Raw genomic sequence first — 12,084 nt, 5'->3', positions numbered from 1 at the left:
TTCTCATTGGCCAGTGGTGGAATCAAAGCAACATGTGTCCCATCAATTGCTCCAATGACATGTGGGCTTTGTCCAAACCCATAAAAATCAGCTTTGATATTGGCCAATTCCCCAGTTTGGGAAACTTGATGTAGCTGTTGATGTGTCTGATCAATACCTGTACTACACCCGAAGTACATTGCTAAACATAGACTGGGACATTCTGAAGATGTAGCACTATGTACTGGAGCAAATCCATGGCCAAGAAACAACAACAAGAAAAGTCTTGAAACAAAGTAGCAGTTGAAGACAGGAGAGTCCCAGAAAATCCGTTAGCTTGTGGCACGCAAAATGGCCGTCCCTCCTCACTTTGGAATCTAAGCAGTAATGCTTCGCGAAAGTGTGGCGGGAGGCCCAAGTTTCGGCCTTACAGATGTCCAAAACAGGAACACATCTAGATAATGCAGAAGTAGACGATTTAGACCTGGTGGAATGAGCTCGAATGCCTACAGGAGGCTCCTTACCAGCCAGGGAGTAGCATATCTTGATGCACAAGATGATCCATCGTGATAAAGTGCGCTTGTGTCCCGCCTTGCCCTTCATACGACCAGCATATCCACAAAGAGCTGGTAATCCTGACGGAAGTCCTTTGTTCTGTCCAAATAGAAGCGAATCGCCCTCTTTGGATCTAAATGATGAAGTCTCTCCTCCTCCTTGGAAGGGTGAGGGGGAGGATAGAAAGTAGGAAGGGTAATGGACTGACCTAGTTGGAAGGGAGTCACCACCTTAGGCAGAAAAGCAGCCCTGGTCCTAAGTACCATCCTTTCAGCACATATGGTCAGAAAAGGCGGCTTTGAACTCAAAGCCTGGAGTTCACTCACCCTCCTGGCCGAGGTGATAGCTACCAGGAAGATCGTTTTAAAAGTTAAAAGTCTTAAAGGACAACTATGCATCAGTTCGAATGACGAACCCATTAATAAAGTTAACACCAAATTCAAGTCCCACTGGGGCATAATAAAAGGAGTGGGAGGAAACATGTTTGTCAGCCCCTTAATAAATCTTAAGACTATAGGAGACTTAAATAAAGAAGGCTGGTCAGGTAAACACAAAAATGCTGACAAAGCCAACAAATACCCTTTTACAGTGGCCACAGCAAAACCCTGCTGGGCCAAATGAAGAGAAAAACAAAGAACATCAGATAGGTGAGCTTTTAAGGGATCAATTGATTTCTCTCCGCACCACTTAACAAATTTAGACCACCTGTATGAATAGACAGACTTGGTGGAGTGTCGCCTGGCTGATAATATAACGTCCACCACGTCAGGCGGGAGAGAAAAAGAATTCAAGTTGCCCCGTTCAATCTCCAGGCATGAAGGTGTAGGCTCTGGAGGTGGGGGTCTAGAACTTGCCCCTCCATCTGAGAGAGGAGGTCTGCCCTGTGAGGTTTGCCTCTGTGGCACGGAAAAAATGGATGGAACTGACGTCATCACGCCAACGTGGTCTTCTTATGGCTCCTGTGACGTCATGCTGAGTCGCGTGCGGAGCCATGACGATGTGACGACCTCGTCGGCGCAGAGAGCTACGAAATATTTCCGGAATGCTGGCGCAGAGGGGAAAGATGTGGGAAGAACAGGGGGTAGACTGGTTTGCATATGGCTGGGTCCAAACTGTGGTGGAGTGACGTCCATCAATTGTTCCTTTTGTTTTTTTCACCCTAAGTGGAAAGGGTATGCCCAGACGTGGGTCCCATGCTGACTGTGCCACTGGATTCAAGCTATTATCAAGAAAACAATGGCTCCTGCGGACAATGGGCAAAACAATCTCAATGTATAAATGCACAATGACAATGCAATGGGTTAATGTGATGTCAGAAAGAGAAGGAGTCAAATACAGCTTTGATTTGTATATCATACACAATTATTTATACAGTATTTGATACAAAAAAATGCATACATGGTAATTCATTAAACTTTTAGTTTTTAGTGAGTGGTGTCCCAGTGAAAAAACAGAACCTAAAAAAATAGTGACATATTTGTGACACATATACAAGGTTTCCTATAGTTCATAAAGACGACCATTAGAGGGTATATATTGCATGAGCAGCGCTTTATACAATGATAAGTGCTGATGTTTAATGGTTCGTTTTTGACAACTGGATTCAAACTAACCTGGCTGATGAGTGGTGATGCCCCGAAACTTGTTCCAGGATACTTGTTTCTGGTCTAGGGAGGACCTGGCTTGGCAGTTAGGGATGGACTGTTCCCATGAGGAACAGGGTCAAGACTGATTTTCATATGGCTGGATCCAGACTGGGGTGGCGTGGTGAGCAAAAGAACGATGGATTAAACCCAGATTCTTGTGACTGAGAGTGAATGGTTGCATTGTTCAGCATTCCATCCATCAATTCCTTTTGCTACTGATGGGGTATGGCATTTATGGTGTCTGTGATCAGGTACCAGATATTGCAGAACAAATAAAAATTGTGTTTCACATTGAAGTTTTCATTGTCTTATGTGGCTCCTCCTAAACAGTGGCGGTGCATCCATTGGGGGCGTTGGGGCGTTGCCCCACTAAGCTGGACGACCGACAATTCAAAATCAAGTATAATAATTCCAGCGCCAGCCAAATTATATTTGCAAATGCCAGCGCACTGAGTGAGAGTGACTGAGCGCGGCAGCGCGCGCCGTGCACTCAGTCGCAGTTTGTGGGTGTGTGTGGGAGTGGGGCTGCCGCTGATGTGGAAATAGTGCAGCAGACAGCAGTGCGCATGTCAAGTTTTGGGCTATTGATGTGGAATCCTGGCCCGAACATGCGCACAGCACATGTGTGTGTGTGTACTACTTATAGCACCATCGACTCACAGACCCGAGGGTGCTTTCATAACGCAGCCCCCCGGGTCTCATTATGGGCAGCGAGTAACCCTGCTCTTAAGCCAATCCTGGCGCTGCTGGCGCAGTGGCGCTGGTAATGCAGCGCCAGGATTGGCTTAGTCTATTCACCGCGCAGCGCGCAGTGCAGCAGCATGGTCATCATGACTCATGGTGCCGTGCGTTTGGCCAATCACACTGCGGCAATGTGAAGCCATGCAGTAGTGATTGGCCATTCCTCAGTCTCTCTCTACGCTGTCGGCACACCACGTCACCGCGCCAGTGCCTGCTGTCACACAACACGAGACGAGACGACACGAGGAGTCAGAGAGAGTCACGAGCACGAGTCGTCACTGTCGGACTCGTCCTACCTCCTGGCTCCTGCCTCTCACACACACAGACGAGACACAGTGCAGCAGCCAGTCAGTCAGTCGAGAGTCAGAGAGCAGAGAGCTACTACTCAGTCAGGCAGTGAGTCTTCGTTCTCCCATTATCCCATATGTAAGTTTTAGTTTTTATCTGTGTGTATAAGGCAGTGCAGCGCTCGGTCCCTTGAATCACAGAGGGGTGGAATGATGGCGAGAGGATTCAGGAAGTGAGTGTCAGGGGTGCAATCACCTGCACCTCCTGAATTACTATAGTCGGTCATTCCTTACTCCAGTTTCCCCTCCTTGGTGGGGGAAAGATCCTTCATGGTGCATGCAGGCAGACAAACCCATCTTTGAAAGGGCTGGGCTCGCTCTCCCTTCATGAGGTGCTTGCTGTATTCCACGCCTGGCGGATACTCATGCTTTTACACTAATCACCCGCTTCAGTGGAGCAGTCTGCTTGCTGTGGGAGTGCCAGTCTGTTGGTGCAAGGGCTGCACTCGCCCATTCCTGAAGTATCACTTCGCATCAAAGGCCTCCTGAATATTTAATCCTTCTCTCTACAAGAGCAGAGGGTCGAGAGTCAGTACCCACATGGTCCATGAGAACGCGCCAGTATGCTAGGGCGGGCTGCCTTCACACACATCAGTGGAGAAGCCTGCTTGCTGCATGCATGCTCTCTGTGAAATACTTAGTGTTGAACGCCTGCTGTGTACTTTGTTATTCCTTCCCTCTAGGGCATGAGAGGGCAAGGTGAGTGTATCTCTGTACTTAACAAAGTAGGAATGTGCACAAATATGTAACTAACGGGCACACTGTGGCCAGTCGCTGCCTGCAGAAATGTCCAGCCGCAGATCTCGTAAGGTGTTTGCTGCCAAACCACAAGCATTCCTGATGCCTGGGGCTTGTATATTCTCTTTTGATTTTGGTGTGTGCTTGCCCAATGCACACAGAAGTCAAAATAAACTATTCCACGTTGCCATCTCATTATTATTTTAATTTTGTGTTAAGTGTTGACCATGCAAAGATGCGCTGTACACTTAAATGTAAAAAAATAAATTAATAATGAGAAGAGAAATGTAAAATCTCTTGCATTTCATCAATCCATTATAGTGTACAGTATAATCCATTTTAATTGCCGCAGAAAGGAATGACCCACAGAAGCCTCCAACAATCAAGTTTTTTGAAAATCTGGAAGTTTGATATAGGCTGTATTACTGTGGACGGGTGCAGTGGGTGGTACTTGATGAGATTTATTCTGTGACAGCAGTAGCGTCACTAAATGCACCGGTGGAAGTTGTCTAATTCATTTCAGACCCCGCTTACATGGGGGTCTGTAGAGAACTGCATAAGTTGAAACTTGGAAGGAGTTACTTCCTGCAAAGGTAGGTCAGTAGCTGCTTTCAGAAAATGACTTTATTTTAAGTCCTGCTTAGAATGATTGGAAGGGATTTCTGTGCGTTTGAAGATAAAGGGGGAATAACTGGTCTCCTATCCAGGCTTTTGGTGTCTCAAATGCTTTTAGAGGTAGACTGAGGATTTAGCATGCAAGAGTATCTTATGTAATTGGAAAGAGTACTCCAAGATCTCGATGCAAAAATGTAGAGAATGGCTATTCTTTATTTATTAGAGGAGCTGATAATGTAGCATTTCTTCAATCTCCATGGAAACCCACAACCGGCCCCATACGGGACAAACTAGACCCCTGTCTCAATAAGATTGAGACACCATGAGTATTCTTACTGATATCTGGTATACTGTCATGTAGTGATGAGATCTTTCTTTATCTCTTTCCTGTTTCCTCTTCATTCTCAATGGACGTACACAAACATTTTACTATGACTATACTGTAATTTCTCACGCTTGTGCTTTCTTCCCATTCTCTTATTTTCCCCATGGAAATCTGTGATATTTGGATATGTGAAGGCTTTGATTTACATGACACCATTGTTCTATATAACTCTGTTTTTATAAAAAAAATGATTTTGAAATAAAAATGAGGTAGAGCTGAGAGTGCTCGCACGTGTCTGAAAGGCTTGTGCTGGACTCATTTCCTCCTTAGAAACACAGGTGTGCGATTATAGCCAGGTTCCCTATACATGATATTATAACCTATAGTACAATAACACACACGCTAAGTCACAACACAGACACTCTCTCCTGTGGCTGCACAAGGCTGGGAAAGTGAAATACTTTATATCTTGCACCTGTAAGCAGTTGACAGGAAATATCTTTCTTTCTTTTCATTGCTCAGCCTATAGCGAGCAAGCCAGCTGTGCCCACTATTTTGCAAAACTAGTAAGTGTGAATTCCTCAAAGGAGTAGACTGCTATCTGCGTCCATTTTGAGAGCACTCCCGTGCCCTTCCAAGTTGGCAAACTTCCGCTACCGGGTATGCTTTGCAGGTGCGGTTTGTCAAGCTTGTCTTTTGATTACTACGGATTATTTTTAGTGAACAAAATAAATCACATTTTTTCTCCATGCTTAAGAAAGAGGCATTCCTGTCCCATGGCTCAGTGATACTCAGAGACATTTACAGAATCGGCCCAGTCTTAGATTCCCTCATCATCATGATGATGAATGCTGCTGCCAGTGCCACCTTCTATACACACTACACAGTCTAGTGGTAGCCTCCCTTCTTGCTTCTTCGTGTTTTTCCGCTGCCAGGTGACTCGTCGAATCACACGGCTGTGCATATCTCGCAATTTCCCGTGCATTCGGATCCGCCGCTGACAAAACTTTCGTCAGCGGCGAATCCGAATGCGCAGGAAATTGAAAGGCACAATATAGTCAGGATTAAAAAATAGAAGCTGCGTTAAGACCGCCGCCTATAATTACTGGTATTCGGAACTTCGGTATTTGAATGTACACGTACATTCATAGACTACAAGCATCAGGCACACACCGCTTGACTCATTATTTATCCTATTCTACCTCCCTTCTTCTGCTTCCTTCTCTTTTTTTTCCTTCTCCCCTCTCTTTTGCAAACCCCTTTCTTTAGCCTCCTTTCCTTTCTCACGGAAGGAACCAGTGGACCACCTTATTTATTTGATAAGATAATGCAGCGCTGCAGGCTGCAGCGCACACCACACACTAGAGTCTTAGATTCCCTCATGAATGCTGCCTGTGCAGTGCCACCCTTCTGTCTACAGTACAGTCTACTGTCTGATGTTGTTGCACCAAGGATATTGTTAATGTTTTTCCTAGAGAGAGATCAGAGTTTTGTGTAATGGAAGTTTTGACTCATGGAAAGGTAGCGCAGAACTTCAGAAGGTTAATGTGCCTGCTGCAAAGAACATGTACCTGATGCAGATCACAAAATGCACATGATGTAAATAGGTCCGTGAGTCACTGCATTTGTCAGAGAGATCATTTTGTTACTTGCAGTTTGTAAGTTGTAATCCTAACATACAACAGTGAGCTATTATTAACTGTCATCTAAGAGCTGCATGCAAACTGCAAGCAGGTAAAAATTGTAGCGTTATGTTTTTTCCCCCCCAGTCTTTGTTTGATTACCCTAATGTTTCAAAAATAAATTGTTATATTTTTATTTTCAGCACCTGGTAAAGCCTGAAACATTAACTGAACCACTACCTAATTTTTGGGCAATTTTTGGACAGAGAACAAGAGGACCCAACCTCCTTTGCTGCTCTTTCATCCCGTCTACGACCCAGCAAACAACAGTGTTAAAGGTAAGGAAACTGATGATATATTTTTTTAGATTGGAATTAGGGCTATGCTTGTGGTCACTGGTCACTCTAGATGGTGGTTGGGGTGGGTGCACATTCTGAAGATTGTTCTCTCAGTGGATAGCATTTACTAATACTGAGCCTTAGCCCTGTGCTTTGGGCAATAACGGTTGTTAAAGGCACTATCTATTCCTTCCTTGCCTTGTTCAAGGCCCTCAAACAGTGTCTTTTGCAGTGTCTTCAGCAACCACTATGGCACACAGAGGCAGCAGGCAGTAAGGCTGTATTTTTAGCAGTCCTGTTGTCCAAAGGGGAGCTTTGGAGATATATTGCGATAATGCACATGATAGATGTATTTATACTGAAATTTGATATTATTGCACCAAATCTTATACGTTGTACTTTGACTATTTGTATTTGTATTTGTAATTGAATTTATAGGGCGCGCAGCTACCCACAAGGGGTCTCCCGGCGCCAGTAGAGTTAATGATTACGCATCGGAGTTGTTATTGAGAGAAGAGCCAGGTTTTAAGGTCTTTGCGGAATTTTAACAGAGATGGTTCGAGTTTCAGTGTAGCCGGAAGAGAATTCCACAACCTGGGGGCAACGCAGGAGAAAGGGCATCCGCCCATTCTCGTCAGTTTGAAGCGCGGAATCAGAAAGTTGCCATGAGCTGATGATCTGAGGAGGCGGGATGGAGAGTATTGTTGGACAAGGGCCTTGAGGTAACCTGGGGCTGACCCTTGCTTGATTTTATGCAGAAAACAGAGGGCCTTGAATTTGACAAGGTTAGCGATACGGAGCCAGTGAAGGTCTCTAAGAAAGGGGGAAATTGGAGATCTCCATGGGACCTTGCAGAGGAGGCGGGCGGCTGAATTCTGTACAAGCTGAAGTCTCCTCTGAAGCTCCAGGGTAACTCCTAGGCAAAGCACATTTCTGTAGTCCAGGCGAGAGGTGATTAAAGCCTGGACCACCGAGTGTCTTGTCCATACTGGGAGCATCCATAAAATTTTACGCAGCCACCCCAGGATGGAGAAGCAAGTGGCTGCCAGCTTAACCACTTGATGTCGCATGGAGAGCGAATCGTCCAGGACAAAGCCAAGATTGCGAACCTGGGTCACTGGAAGGGGTGGTGGGCCCATTTCTGACGGCCAGTGTGCAGGGCTCCAGAGGTGCTTTTGCTTGCCCAGAATGAGCACCTTCGTCTTATCTCCGTTCAGTTTCAGGAGGTTCGCCTGCATCCACTCTGCCACTCGGCTAAGTCCTAGTTTAAGAGCAGATGGAGCGTTTGCTGCGGCCGAGGAGAGGGAAAAAAGGATCTGAGTGTCATCTGCGTATGAGTAGAGGGAGAGACCAGAGTCTTCCACGATGGTTGCTAGGGGTCTCACGTAGATATTAAAGAGCATATGGCTCAGTGAAGACCCCTGCGGGACACCATACGCAGATGAGCGAACAGAGGAGGAAGAGCCGGAAGAAACAACCTGAAAAGTGCGGTGATTTAAGAAAGAGACCAGCCAAGCAAGGGCAGGGCCAGTCACTCCAGCCGTTCTCAGAGCTCTCAGAAGAATGGAGTGTGAGACCGTGTCGAATGCGGCGCTTAAATCTAAAAGAATAAGCGACGCGGTCTCACCGTGATCAAGACGGGTGCGCAGGTTCTCGGTAACCCCCAGGAGGGTTGTTTCGGTGGAGAAGTGGGAGCGGAATCCCAATTGGGACGGATGTAAAAAACCTATAGTCTCCACATGAGATGTGAGATGTATGTTGATATGCCTCTCCAGGATTTTTTAGAACATAGGCAGCAAGGAGATGGGCCGGAAGTTGGCGAGCGTCTTGGGGTCTGCACCGGGTTTTTTTAAAAGTGGCACTACCAAAGCTCTTTTCCATTTATCCGGGACTATAAATTCCCGCAATGAGGAATTCAGGAGCTCTTGAATGATTAGTAGAGTGTCAGGGGAGAGCTGGCGAAGGATGTTCATGGGAATTGGGTCCAGGGGGGAGCCTGAGTTGACCTTTGTTATGCAGGCGAGCAGCGAGTTGGAATCTAGCAGGGGCCATTCAGAGATCTGTGTTTCCTGAGATTGCGGGCTCAGTGAGTCCAGAGTAGAGGGGTCGGGAGGGGGTATGGGGGAGGCTCGGGACAGGGCATTGTAGATGGTTTCAACTTTGGATATAAAAAAGTCAGCAATTTTGTTGCATTCCACTTCCCCTAGCGCAGGTGGAGTGGGGGCGGTATTTGAGCCAGCTAGCTTCTTGACCATAGAGAAGAGGGCTTTCGGCCGGTTAATGGCCTTTTCAATAGACTCTGAGACAAACAGGGCTTTTGCCTTTCGACAGGCTTGATGGTATTGCCTGAGTGCTGAACGATAGGTTAATTTGTCATTCAGGGCGTAGGTTTTTCGCCAAGATCTCTCCAGATGTTTTCATTCGGATTTAGTTACTTTCAGATCGTCCGTGAACCATGGCGCAGGGGCGAGATGCGGGATCGGTAGTCTAGGACGCGGCGGCAGATGGTGATTAATGTTAGAAGTTAACCAGTAGGATACTTTCTGAGCCAAAGAGGTGCACCCAAGAAAGGCTTCTATCATATTGGTACGGACAGCATCGACATGATGAATACGGTAGAACAATTAATTACATGGTCATTCCATGCCCGGCCACTAGAAGATAAACTACATATAAAGAGATAAGGACCTGATCGGCCAGACCTACAAGTTACCCAGGACAGAGGAAAATCTTACACACGTAGATTCTCAAACACCTGGTACACAAAAGCTGATTGGCTTACAGGGTGTCCGTCAAGAAACAAACTGTTCTGCTTCCCCTGCTTGCTGTTTAATGGTGATTTTCCTTGAACAAGAGAAGGAGTGATAGACTTGAAGCATCTGTCTGAAAAAATCAAGAAGCATGCACACACAAGAAAGCATATGGAAAACGTGACAAGACTGGGAATGTTGGGAGACACACCGATTGAGCAGCACATAAACAGTGCATACCGCCAAACAATACAGAAACACAATGAAGCAGTTGATAGGAATAGGCACATACTATCAAAAATAATTGATTGCATTCGTTTCTGTGGTGCTTTCGAACTGGCATTGCGAGGCCATGATGAATCAGAAGATTCCACAAATACAGGAATATTCAAAGGCCTAGTGGATTTAATAGCAAGCATAGACAAGGAAATGGAAGCACATTTAGCAACTGCCACAGTCTTTAAGGGCACCTCTAAAACTATACAAAATGAACTCCTTGAGTGTATGCTCGAAATTATCAGAAGCCATATTGTCCAAGAGTTGCAAAACACAGACTTGGTGGCTATTCAGGCTGATGACACCACTGATGTGGCCACACAAACACAGTCCGTATTAGTCTTTCGGTACCTGGACAATGACAATAATGTTGTGGAGAGGTTCTATGGTTTCACTCATTTAAGAGACTCTACTGCAGAAACCATTACTGCAGCTATACTGCGTCAACTGAACTTCATTTTTCCAGAGGTGCACCAACAAAAAAAAACTTATTGCACAAAGCTATGATGGTGCGTCCGTAATGAGTGGAAGCCTTGGTGGAGTACAGAAAAGAATTAGAGATGTGTACCCTTATGCTCATTACGTGCACTGTTACGCCCACCAACTTAATCTTATTATGCAGCAGGCAGTATCAAAGATCTCCGAGACACGTATTCTCTTTCAGGATGTAGGAGGCATGGCAGCACTCTTCTCACGTTCCCCAAAAAGAACGGAAGCACTACAGGAGATTGTGGACAAAAGGGTTCCAAGGGGATCCTCAACTCGTTGGAACTTTAACATACGTATAGTCCAACTAATATATCAATATAGGGAGGACCTTGTGAAATGCTTTCAAACCATAGAAGCCAATCAAACCTTTGATTTCAAAACTCAAAGTGAAGCCCGTGGCTTTGCTAGAACACTAGAAGATAGAGAGTTTCAGCTCTTTCTGTTTTTATTTCAAGACATAATGTCAGCTGTCGAAAATGTATACAATCAGTTACAAGCACGAGAGATCGATACTGTCTCTGTGAAAAGAAATACCGCTATGTTTGTCGAGCGCATAAGCATAGTGAGAAATGAGGTTGACAATTTAGACAGCAAACTGCCAGAGGCTTCAACTTTTTCAAACCACAGGAAAAACATCACCACTCTGGTCCGAAATGCAAAGGAGATATGTGACATTGTAATTGTGCATGCACAAGAACGTTTTGCCTTCACAAAACATTTGGTGAGTGCCGCATTATTCGAAAGTCAAAACTTTGCAAAATATGGTGAATCCTTCCCTGAGCATGCTCTGCATGAGGCTGTGGAAGCTTATCCTATGCTCAACCAAGAGGACCTCAAAACTGAGTTGACTGTACTGTACTCAATGCCTGTTTACAGAAAGGCCAGAGATGCCAGGTCTTTGCTGGCTTTAATTCATAAACTTAATATGGAAAAGACATTTACAGAGACAGTGGCTTTACTTAAAATTGTCATAACCACTCCTATGACAACAGCAGAGGCAGAACGATCTTTTTCCGCCTTAAAGAGGATTAAGACATTCCTAAGGAACACCATGCTTCAGGAAAGACTAAATGCTTTGGCAATGCTCTCTATAGAAAGCAAGTTAGTTCAAAATATCTCAGACTTTAACGTTCAAGTAATTGAAAAGTTTGCTGCTCTTAAAGACAGACGTGCTGATTTTAGATACAAGAAGTAAACATATGTTGAATGCTGCTAGTTTCCGACCACCTGTTTAGTTGTTTGTTAAATAAAAAACACCTGTGAGGTACTCAGAAATGCATTAAATCTCAAAGTCTGTTATGAAGCTCTGTGGTTATACTGAATAAGCAGCTACCTATGTTATATGACATGATCTCTTTATTACTGTAATAACTGCACTTTCTTAATTGCTTTATTAACCTTTCTGCTTTCTCAAATATGCTTGAAAATGCACCATTTTTCCACTCTTTTTTCAAAATTTTCTCGGGGGAGAACCCCCCGACCCCCCTTAGGTTGTTCGGGCTAGATCGCTACGCTCGCTCGCTATGCTGAATTATGACAATCATTTTACGCCTCACCACTTTCAAATGTCACCGTCCGCCACTGCTCCTAAATAGTTGTTTTGTTGATTGAACATGACAAAATAGGTTAGTGGCATAGATTGTTAAGTGGGAAGTCAACTTGT

General features: G+C 45.1%; 1 protein-coding gene across 3 annotated transcripts in view; it reads left to right on the top strand.

The window, feature by feature from the left end:
• LOC146823014 (syncytin-2-like) overlaps positions 1-12,084 on the top strand; it is a 109,685-nt gene that overhangs the window by 78,440 nt on the left and 19,161 nt on the right. For all 3 annotated transcript variants that reach the window (XR_014962117.1, XR_014962119.1, XR_014962118.1), the window contains one exon: positions 6,772-6,906. The gene's annotated coding sequence lies outside the window, so the exon portion shown is untranslated. The remainder of the gene's footprint in view (positions 1-6,771; positions 6,907-12,084) is intronic.

Source organism: Triturus cristatus, chromosome 5_2 (genome assembly GCF_964204655.1).
Source record: "Triturus cristatus chromosome 5_2, aTriCri1.1, whole genome shotgun sequence".
In the NCBI taxonomy this organism is placed as follows: domain Eukaryota; kingdom Metazoa; phylum Chordata; class Amphibia; order Caudata; family Salamandridae; genus Triturus; species Triturus cristatus.
This window is presented reverse-complemented; position numbering and strand designations above follow the sequence as displayed.